The following is a 6,142-nucleotide window of genomic DNA, read 5'->3' as shown; positions in this document are numbered from 1 at the left end:
CTTGGGTGTGATGGTGTCAAAACTAAAAACATTTTCAGGGCTAACCGCGATTCCAACAGACTACCGAGAGCGGAAGGTCGCGGGTTCGATCCCCGACCGCGTCATACCAAAAGACGTTAAAATATGGTACTTGTTGGTCCCTGCCTGGCGCTCGGCATTAATGGGTACAAGGACTGGTCGGCTCGGAGTCAGTATAATGTGTCTGAGTGGGGTATTCATGCTTCACTGCGGCATGGTATCTCAGTGGGCTAGCACTATAAAACGAGCTGAAGTCTGGGCTAGTACAAGCAGCCGCACACACACACACACGCACACGCATGCACGTTGTCATATGAGCGAAATATTCTCAAGCACGACGTTAAACCCAATCTCACCTCACCTCACCTCCAACTGACTATCACAGGTTTGAGGCACGCTTTAGAGACAAGAGGAGATAGCGTAGTGCCTCTGCATTTGAGGCCATATTTGTAGAATATAGTCACCTAATGTCTTGTAATGGTAAACAATATCCTCGCTTGTCTCCGGGGGCTTGTGAATGTTGAAAGGAGCCTTGTGGAAAGGGGCTTTGTGAATGTTGTAACCGTATCAACAGATCGGTCGACGATCGTGGCAAATCGTTTCAGATCAGAACATCTAACCCGATGACCTCGTCTGTAAGCACTGATGTCGTTGGTGGAGTCCCTTGGAATCCATCTCGGCTTGTAGACATATGGATGGAGATACCAGGAATTTGAGAGAGAGAGAGTATGGTTTTATGCCGCTTTTAGCAATATTCCTGCAATATCACGGCGGGGAACACCAGAAATGGGCTTCACACATTGATTCGTACCCATGTGGGATGAATCGAATCACCAGGCGACCAAATCGGAAAATCTACCAAATCCCAAGTGCGTGACCAGCGAGCTGACCGCTTTAACCACCACTAGGCTTACTTACCGCCTAGCCTTATTCGGCATCTCATTAAGAATGTCCATATCGAACATGACGGAAATAATCAAACATATCTGATGTTGTGTTTGGTTGTTTATTAAAACAAATTCTATGTACAATCTACATATCAAGAGGAAAGAAGCAGCCTGTACCACAACTCCCTCTTCAACATGAAGTGTGATCAAGGCAATTCTTAATACATTATTTCAAATGTATTTCAGTGATTACTTATGCATACGTCTTCATATCAAGCAACAAAATTTTAACAAGATTAAAATATGTATCTCACTTGATTTCAATTAATTTATCAAATCAGGTACACATGGTTAAAATGGGTAAAATATAAAAAATTCCTTAAGTCTCTGTAGTATTGTTATCCAGTTGCAAAATAACCGATAAAATGATGATAGAAATAGTAAGAGTTGTCCCCCTTGGTAGTCATAAGCACAAATGAGGTTAGCAAAGTTAAGGACCCCAGAGGTGTCAGTTTCAAATTGGAGGAATGACCATTTATCAAGAAAAAGGGCACCATAATCCAATTTGAATGTTTATACCAACTCCTTATAACACCCGCTCCCACACATTATCCATAATAAATGGTTATTCCTCAACTGGCTGCCAGTCTGTCCCCAACTGTGTGATGCAGTTTTGTGTGGATCACAGACCTGTCCTGAATGTTTTAAAGGTTTGACAGCAAGCAACAAGAAGCAAAATCTTAATGATATACACACAAAAATAGAAAGTGTAAATTGTACTTCAAATCATGTTCACAATGATAGTTCAGCATTGTTGAGGATGTACACTTGAGACAAGTATGCATTGTTTTGTGGTTTTCCTGTTGAAAACCAAATTGAGATTAAAAATCATTTTCACAGCCATATCACCGGACATACCAGGCACTTGATATGTTACAATATATAGAGTTCAGTGTCCACTCAGTAAGTATGAGATCAAGTATGGAAGTAAATAGCAAAGATCACCAGGTAGGAAAATAACCAACTGATGTACTTGCAACCTTAGAAATTCATCACTGTTAGGACTAGTCCAGAGTAAAGCTTTCTTTAATAGCCCTTTGAGAATTTTGCTTTGTCAAGCTTGTAAAAAAAATAAGGGCTTTCTTTGTTTATGCTTTCTGTCAGTTTCATTTGGTTCCAAATGCGTAAAAATTAGAGAGTTATGATGATTATGATGATCCTTAACAGCTACAAGTACTACTACCATCAATGGATTTTACTTGTCATAATCACAATTTAGTACTCATGGGCTGACATTAATTTTGCAGGCTGCAAAGCTCAATGGTTAGGTCTAGGTCTAGAAGTCATTAGTGTCATCTGAGAACCAGAGACATTGTTTCGGATGTAATAAGGTGATCATAAACTATTAGACAAGAAACAATTGGAGATGGAAAGAAATAAAATTGTGTTTGAGGGACTCAAATCCCACATAACCCTGAAGTAAAGTTTTGTCCCTTCCAGGAAAATATCACAAAAATTGTGAGCGAGTTTAGTTTAACTTTGCTTTGCACAATTTTTCTGTTCGATCACAGACCTGACGGACCTGAAGTAAGGTCTTTACATTTACAGTTCTTGAAACCCATGAGCACAATACTGGGCTGACGAACCTTGTGAGTGAGCGAGTTAGTCAGGTTTTATGCCGCTCTTAGCAATATTCCAGCAATATAAGGGCGGGGACACCAGAAATGGGCTTCCCACATTGTACCCATGTGAGGAATCGAACCCAGGTCTTCGGCGTGACAAGCGAACACTTTAACCACTAGGCTACCCCACAGCCCCCACTGACGAACCTAGATACCAGGATTCAAACCCATGATCATAGGGTTCTAGCTCTCTGCACTACTTCGAAACTCCTGCCCTAGGTCAAAGAGATCAGTAGGAAGTTCAGAAAGAAAAAGATGTTTCCTTATTTGTCTCACTGACCTTGAAAAGTCATCCTCATGTCAAAGATATGTAGATGTGTGTCCACCCATGTTAGTATGTCAAAAATATATTCAAAACTGTCACAAATATAGTCACTGGTTAATACTCAGCACACATACAGCAGGCTGTCTACAGAAACTGTATGATATTGGCAAAACAGACAGAACTTCCTTTTCCATATACCCTGTCTACATCTGCAAAATGGGTCTGTAGACTAGAATGCTGTTACCTTGGTTACACAATTGGTTGCTGGGCAGCAGAGCAAATAATCACTGGACTACATACAAGCAAACAGATGTTCTATAAATATGCACACATTTGTAAAACAACGGACACACTACCATAACACAACAACACAATACACTTGGGTAAAAACAACAGCAATGGACAGGTGAGTATTCTCAAACAATACTTGTCAATGTTCCATGAAATATACTTGCATTCCAAACTCAAACAATACCTTAACAGTCTGACACCCACGAACCATTTAGACATCAGTATAAACTGGGCCTTAACAGGAATCCCTCTTTCTACATTGCTAACCATTTAAGTTCAAACACACTTTAAGTACTTAGCAAAATGTTAGTAACTTGAGAATTGTTGTTTCAATAAAATATTCTTGCAGCCTTTGGCTGTCAATTAAATGCTACCATGCTTGTATACATTATTCTGATGAGAGCCATTCCAGAACTGCCAGTTGTGGAACTTCAATTCAAACTATAGTCTGTTTACAGGGAAAATGTACCGATGAATTTCATTAAAAAGGTAAATCAAATAAAGTGAAATTAAGACTGCGAATCCTCCTAATTTTACCTTGCCAAATGAACATTTAAAATTAATTCTATTCAACTTAGGATAAAAGTTGTTAAACAAACGATCAGTTTCAAATCGCTAATATTGGTTGATGACTTTCGACCAAGGTTCTTTCATACGACACTAATATCTAGACATTATGATGTAAAGTCTGTCTGAACCTATCCATCTATATCAAACACTATCACAGAAAGTATCTTAATTGTGTATTAAAGAAAAACCTGTTTTACACCCCCACCCACAAAAAAAGGCCCTCTTAAAATCAGCTATGTAGTACCATCAAAACACTGCAATTAATGTTCTTATCACTGAACAGGAATTTAAAAAACTCCATTATTTCTACAAAAATGCACATCAAATGATGAGTATGTCAAGAAACATCTCTTGCACACCTCTTGGTTCCTTACTTGTATTCTACAGCAACCTACAGCACGGCCCTACAACATGAAAGTCCATTGGTATGTACTGTTATGCAAAATGATTGGACATTTCACAGATTTATCCTAACAAGCCACATCAAACTGGAAATATAGGCATAATTTACAAATATGCTTCTTAACACATATCAGAAAATACATTCCAAAGGAGACACTCTTAAAAACTATCCTCCGGACTCTTGCGATATAATTGCAGTTATTCCAATATACAATAACAACTGAACCCAGGGGTGAAAATTACCCATTGCCTGACGTCCCAGTCCAGTGTTTTTTTCCGTCGGGCAAGCAAATTTGTATATCAAGCTGTACCGGTGTCCAGTTGACTTTCCAATGTTAATTATGTTGTTTATTTAAAAAATCAAAACAATTGGTCGGTATAGTGGACGAATTATCAGGGCAAGTGATTTTACATGTGCCACTGTACTGGAGTACGCTAGCAATTTTAAAGTTGTTTCAACCCCTGTGAACCACTGACACTTCACCATTAAACCATGAATACTCTGTGAAAAAACAACCACACAACCACTAGTTTACATGAAGCAACAACACTTTGTGCATAGACGAAATTATCCTTTTTCAGCGATTATCCTGTTACCGTACCTGTCTTGTAGCAGTGTCATGATTCAACTAATCATCGTCCCTGTTCCATATTTCTGCCACATCAATTATTAATGTACTACACATACACACTGTCCCTTAATTTTGCAAAGGTTTTGATTAAAAATTGCAACAATGCCACAGCTCACGTATCTATGGAGACCACAAATACTCCAGACTTGTTTGATGTTCATTCTAGAAGTTGGTGACTCAAAAATGAAACACACAACTTTATGGATGACAACTTCTTATTTATTGCATAGGACGACGTTTCGATGTAGATTCTTACATCGTTATCAAGCTACATCGAAATGTTGCTCTATGCAATAAATAAAAACTTGTCATCCATAAAGTTGTATGTTTCATTTTTGAAAGAGAAATGTTGTCAGTTTTGATAGACAAAGATTTTCTGCAGAATTAACGATGCCAGATAACAATGATAAGAAGCTAATGATTTGAACAAAATATTTCCTTGAGAGAATCATGCCAAGTTCAGCATGCTCAGTGTAAGAGTGAGCATTTCAAAACTAGGTCAAAATAAAAATGCTGCAAAAAGGTTAAGTAATAACACTACATATATCTCCATATGTAAAAAATAGAATTCCGTTTTAAACAAAAATATCGCCTATAATTAGCTTTCCCAATATGGCAGTTTGAGAAGCCATATTGAAATATCAGGACAAACGTTAAATCATGGTCAAATTAAGCAGAATAATGGACAATAGCCAAACAGGCCACAACACCCACATATCCATAGAAACATAAACAAAGAATTAAGACAGGCGTTAGATCACAACCAAACATGCAAATTTACAGAGAATATTGTGACATTTATTTGCCAATTTTATATATAAGAAAATCACTGCTATCATGATCCAATGACAAAAGGACATAAGAAAACACTTACTATTCATTGTAAAATATGCCCTGGTACAACTAACACAAACTTTAGGCATCCATTTTCCTTGTGACACATTGAAAAACTGTTCAAAATTAAAAAAATAAACAAATGAAGCTGCCTATCTGAATCATGACACCACTACTTCTGCACAGACATTGATAACAAAACAATCACGAAGGAGCTGAACCTTCATGTAACGTCTTGAGAACTAAATAAATATTACAGCTGCAACCGAATATACTGGAAAACAACTATTAACAACAGACCTAACAACCAGTGGTTTAGTTCATATATAAATATTATGCACAAAAATATTACCTTCAGATTTAACAGTTTCCCTCACTGGTAGCATTTAATCTTGTGTAGTTTTGAGCAGTTGACATACTTAACTATTGCCACCTGGTGTACCAGTTTGTGTGAAGCAGGGGAGATAATCCATCCCTATCCCATCTAGAACTTTCAACATTTACACTGGAAGGATGTGGGACAACATAGCATGGCATCTAATGTACAAAATGTTTGACAGT

The sequence above is a fragment of the Haliotis rubra genome, unplaced genomic scaffold (genome assembly GCF_003918875.1).
Source record: "Haliotis rubra isolate DU_JTF1 unplaced genomic scaffold, ASM391887v1 Scf635, whole genome shotgun sequence".
Taxonomy (NCBI): Eukaryota; Metazoa; Mollusca; class Gastropoda; order Lepetellida; family Haliotidae; genus Haliotis; species Haliotis rubra.
Note: the sequence above shows the minus strand (reverse complement) of the source record.